The following is a 6,195-nucleotide window of genomic DNA, read 5'->3' as shown; positions in this document are numbered from 1 at the left end:
CATGTCACCTGTCCATCATGTCACCTGTCCATCACTGGACGAGTCATGAACCCCTGATGGACCACTAGTCGCTCGCCGTGGAGATTTCCAAAACATAATTTAGAAACACATTTTTCTCTCTATGACAGCATGAATGAGGGATGAAAATTAGACTAATTTGGCTAAATTGGACACATTTGCATCATAAAATGTTAATTCATGTGTGCTGTCCCTGATTAATAAATTATTAATTAGTCAAATTGTAATTAAAGGAAGGAGTCACTAAACCACAATGTGTCGTCTTCTCACTTCAGTTTCTGTGCAAATTAAACCAACCGGATGCATCAGAGAGCTTTAGGGGGGCTGGGAGGGGTATTCTGTTTAACAGAGCCAGGCTAGCTGCTAAGCTAAGCTAAGCTAACTGTCTGCTGGCCTTACTTTGACATTTAAACATGAGTGTTATCGACCTTCTCACTAAGAAAGCAAAGAAGTGTCGGACTGCTCCTTTAAACAAATGATTGATGAGTGACGGGAGCGAAGAAAGATGTTGGCGAGCTTTAACCCAAACCCTCAGGCGTCAAAACATCCCTGTGTGATGTCCCAGTTAGGACGTGAGTGGCAGGCGGCGTGGTGTTAGCAGACTGGTTTGGCCTGCAGGTCGGCTGTTGTTGTGTCTTCTTTGAGACGCTGACAGACGTCTGCATCCCGAGCCGCCGGCTAGTTGCTGCTCAACATTCACAAATGTTGCATCAGTGGCTTTGAGCTGGTCTGATGCTGATCTGCTGCTGGTCTGATCTGATGCCAGTCAGATGCTGATCTGATGCCGATCGGATGATGGTCTGATGCTGGTCTGATGCCGATCGGATGCTGGTCTGCTGCTGGTCTGCTGCTGGTCTGATGCTGATCTGCTGCTGGTCTGCTGCTGGTCTGATCTGATCTGATGCCGGTCAGATGCTGATCTGATGCCGATTGGATGCCGGTCTGCTGCCGATCTGATTCTGGTCTGATGCCGATCGGATGCTGATCTGCTGCTGGTCTGATGCTGGTCAGATGCTGGTCTGATGCTGATCTGCTGCTGGTCTGATCTGATGCCGGTCTGATGCTGGTCTGCTGCCGATCTGATGATGGTCTGATGCTGGTCTGTCATCTACAATCAGCTGAGCCTGATTGGGTGGTTATGTTTATTTCTGCTGTTCGTGACGTGAACTGCATGAACAGCATCCTGCAGGGTTCAGGCTGTGAGGAAACACTTCATCCTCAGCCTTAGTTACTTTACAAATCAAGATTTATGTGCACAAATATATGAGCAAACAGCCACGAGGACACCTGGAAACCACGAAACCTTTTACTTTAATTCATTTCTTTGACAGCTTTAGTTTCCAGTTCGATTTTTTCATTTTCATATTTCCTGCAGAATCAATACTTTTATTTTGAATACTTTTAAGTAAACGTATACTTTTTAGTTTTAAATGCAGGACTTTTACTTGTAGTAGAGAAATATTTAAGAAACTTGCACATACATTCATAGATATGAAGACATACACGTACTTGTGTATGTAAATATACTAGAAGTGTTGCTGTATGAGCAGCTCGTCTTCGTCACCTCGTCGACAGCAGTGATCCTGTCAAAGTCTGTAAATAAACAGTGAAAAAGCTCCATTATTTGCTCACTTCTGGATCTTTTGCTTGTTGAATTGCAGGACGTGTCATCATTTAAAATCCTGGACGTCTTCAGTCAGACTCTTATTTTCCAAACGGTGACTCACTTTCTTCCTGTACTCTCCTCGAGATATTTTGATGGAGAAAGGAAACAGGCTGCGTTTTATGACTTCACCTCTATTATTAACTCGCTTTATGAGCTGAGGGCTGGAGGGCAGCCAGCAGAGGACGAGTTCACCGCGGTGAGTGACGGGACGTGAGGAGCCAATGGCGTGCCGGCTTTCTGCGGTTGGTCCCACCTCCCGCTCAGCTGATGCAACTCAGGAGAAAGATGTCACTTTTCACATTTTTCCTGCAGACTTCAGGGCGTTTTCTGCAGAAGCAACACGTCTGAATTCAGGAGCAGAGATGAATGTCACAGCTCGTCACTCCCCGCCCCTCACTGCAGTGTCTCCTGGGGGAGCTCACATGTTTGTTTGTGGTCGCACTTGTCAAAGCTTATTGTGAGTCAAAGTGACGCTCCACCCAAACTCTCTGTGAGCATCAAACACTGCCTCCACCCTGCAGACCTGCAGGTTCCTCCCCGATGAGCAGCAGCAGCGTCACTTCAGTCAGAAACATGATCATCATAATCCTCATCCAACATCTGACGAAGTACTCAGACCTTTTACTTCAGTAAAAGTAGTCTTAGTATGAGTTCAGCAATAAATTATTTACTTCTTCTGATTAGAATAGATTCAGATTTTTCACACTGTTGATTTGATTTTGAATGCTGGTGATGAACTGAAGGACTTTTACTTGTAGTGAAGCGTTGTCACCGTGCAGTATTAGTACTTCAAAGTGAAGGATCTGAGTACTTCTTCCACCGCTGCTGCTGCTCGTCATGTGTGCAGGCTGCAGGCTGTAAAGCTGCGACCTCTCACACCGCAGAGGTCAGTGTGCCGCCGCCGCCCGGCCTACATTCCTCCCTGCATGTTTACGTCCCGATGGGCTGCTGAACCCTGACTGACACAGCTCATCACCACGGCAACAGTCAACAGCCGGAGATGCTGCAAACAGGCCGAGTGGCTGTGAGAGTTTACGGCTTTATACGCGCTAAAATGAAAACTCAAGCATCTGAAAACAGATAAAACTATATTACGTGATCATAAAAATGATTTGAGATCAGGTGTAGATCATTTCTCCTTTGGTTTGAAGCTCATTTAACGCAGGGGTATGTGCATTGTTGTTGTCTTTTAAGTATGCTCACACACTTAGAATAGCAACCATAGACATCAACATGTTAGCTCAGTTAGCATGCTGTTGTTAGCATTTAGCTCAAAGCACCGCCGTGCTAAGTGCAGCCTCACAGAGCTGCTAGCTTTCAGTGTATTTCTCAACATTTTCGCCCATAAAGAACAAATGACCGTCTTTTAAAGACGTCACGTCTTCAAGCCCACGTGAAGCGAGTATGTAACACTCATTCCTCCGGAGTTACTCTTACAGTATATATAAATTACTCAATAAGCCTGCAGTGACAGCAGCAGGAGGTCACTGACCCCCCCTCTGTGCTCACACAGGACAACATTGTGCAACACCGACAGTAAACATTAGCCAGATTGTATAAAGATGCAGCAGAAGGACGGCGGCCGCGTTGTTGTGAGCGCTGAATGTGATGTCTCACAGTGATTACCTATTACTGCAGGCAAACAGGACATTTAGTCCATGACGCTCCCACGCACACAGTGCTGAGCACCTTGTGTGCTTCATCAGTGCTGCGATAACAGCTAATGAGGAAGATGTGACTTAGTTTATGTGAAATAAGATGGACACGAGACCGTCTATCAGCAGGGGACGAGCATGTCTCAATAACACTGAAATTATCTGGACCACCTCTTCATGTGTTAAAGGGTGAATTTAGTGTTGTTCTATTATTTCACACCAACAATGTGTTCGAGACTTCCTGTCTGTGGCTCCGAGCTCATTGGTTCCAGTAACAGTAGTTCACTGCAGACACATTTTATCTCACCGATAAGCCTGAAAGGTTTCAGGGTGTTCCAGGGTACCAGTAAGTTCCCTCACCTGTGTTCTCCGTCCCTTTAATTCATCAAAAACTCCAAGTATGGAAAAAGCCGTGATGTATTACATTTCCCAGAATCCAACAGTGTTTTCCAGTTGTAGTTTCAGGCTGCAGGTCAGGGTTGAGTGGAGACGATGTGATGTAACCGTATGGAGGGAAAAGAAAACAGGAAGGGAGCGGTGAAGGACTTCTTATCAGTGTTCTGATGTCTGAACTGTACAGGTGTGACCTTGTTATTGGGAATGGAAAAATCTAGAGCAACATGTTGTCTGTGTCCTGCGCTCATGCTGCCGTGTGTGTTTTTCCACACGGAAAGATTCTCAGCTCTGGAAGCGGCTCTGCACACAAACCAACACACAGCGAGGCCGGTGACATGCCGGGGTCAGGGTTCAGCTCCCGGTCCCTCTCTGGAGGTGGATATCAGAACAACTGCTATGTAATAGGTAGAGATTTCATAACGGAAAACAAAGCTGTTATGTGATCTAATGACCTCAGTTCATGCCTTCACTGTCCTGCAGGAGAAACCCGTTTTTGCAGTAAGACACGTAAAGAACTTAAAAACATTTTAAAATATTGATAGTGTGTAAATTGTACACTTAATACAGAAAAAAATACATAAAAAGAAATAAGGATAAAGAGGAGATAACTTGGTGGAAGTTTATTGTGTAATAACTTTATCTGAACTTTGCATTTACATGGAACAAATTTAAGTTTGTGGCTCATTTTCAGAAACATCCTCAGATTATTATAAAAAACAAAGTCGCAGTGACACGCAGGAGGATGTGGACGCCAGCAGGGTTAAAGGGTTAATTACCCTCCAGGGCCTTTAAACCTAATACTATTGGATATCTTTATTGAACCTCGAGTATTATTTATTAATGGTTTTTTATCTTTTGACACAAAGCTACAGGCTCATCGCGACCCTCACAAAGAGTTCATTTGATATTAGCCCTGGTTGCGTGTTAGCTAGCAAGCTAATGTGTGAGCTTGATAACATTAGCAAGTGTTTGAGTGGTTGGAGAATGAATCAAAGCTTTGAACAGTCAGAATACGATCGTATTCATGCTAGATAACTACTGTTAATACAGCTTCCCCCGTTTTTGATAATGCTAATGGCTGTCAGTCTTCACCATTTTAGCACCATTTATTTTTGACAGAGCAGCACTTTTATCTGCATCGTGCTAAGCTAAGCTAGCAGTGTGATGGATCTATTTCTATGGTGGAAGTTCAGAGATGAAACATAATCAGTCTCTCATCTGATTCTGGAGAAGACGGCAAGTATCGCGATAGCAAGTCATGCTAGCATTAGCTGGATGTTAGCATGACTTGTATTTGTTGTCCAGGATCAGATGAGAAGTTGTTTTTAAAGGTGTTTGTGCGGCTTAATGAGGCTGAATTTAATATGCGTTTTGTCTTTATTCAATAATTTTCTGTTTACTTTAGCGCGAGCTAGGCTAGCAGTTCCCTCTGGTTTCCAGCCTTTATGCTAAGCTACATGAAAACACATCACTGGACGCACAGAGAAGAACCTGATTTTTGTCTTTTCTCACTGTGCTGAGGACAGAAGTCGTATATTTCTGTCATGAAATCATTCAGCGGTGGGGTGAACCTGTGTGTTGTTGTGTTTGACAGGTGTGTGTCTGGACCCCCGACAGCAGGACTAAACGTCCTCGGTGTGTCGTCCACACCGTGAACGATCCTCGCGCCGCCCTTCCTGTCCCTCCGTGCAGGATGAGGAACTTCCTGCTTTCTCGCTCTGTTTTTCAACACGTGCACAGAGGAACCAAATGTACAGAAAGTTTAGGGTCACTTCCTCTTTCCATCAGCGAGGATGACCAGCTGTTATTTCACAGACCAAACGATTAATCAGTGAAGCAACATTTAAAATTAATTTAATTATTTGCTGCGCTAAAGTGAAACAGTTATGCCGTTAATGTAGACATGAAGTTCAAGCAAAGGGTGATTTTTCCTTTTTCCAGAGGTAAGAAGAGATCACAGTATCCAATGTTTCACAGCAAAAATGATAAATTAGAGCAAACCGATGAAAACAACAAATAATTTTGTATTTTTTATCCATGTAGTGTTCATTCAGACCTATCACACAGGTTTTGTCTGCATGCTTTTGGTCAAATAGTTTAGATAAATTAGACTTTGTTGGTGATAGAAGTCAAGAGGTCAGCAGCATCCAGCAGTGTGGGTTCATCCTCTGGGCAGCAGGAATATTCACATCTTTTGAGTGTTAGGCCCCGTTTACACCTGCTATTAAAATGAGATCTGGATCCGGATCCAGATCTCATTTTAATAACAGGTGTCAGTGCAGCCTCAGACGTGCAGAGGACATCACCTGTCTGAATACTTTCATTCCTGCCGAGTTACAGTAACGTCTGCCGTCATTAAAATCAACAAGCTGAGACAGGAGTGTGCAGACGGACTCGTCCTCAGCAGACAGACAGCCTCCCCGCCAACCCGTCTGTCTGCTTCTGTTTTATTACATGTCA

The sequence above is a fragment of the Chelmon rostratus genome, chromosome 8 (genome assembly GCF_017976325.1).
Source record: "Chelmon rostratus isolate fCheRos1 chromosome 8, fCheRos1.pri, whole genome shotgun sequence".
NCBI lineage: Eukaryota > Metazoa > Chordata > Actinopteri > Chaetodontiformes > Chaetodontidae > Chelmon > Chelmon rostratus.
Note: the sequence above shows the minus strand (reverse complement) of the source record.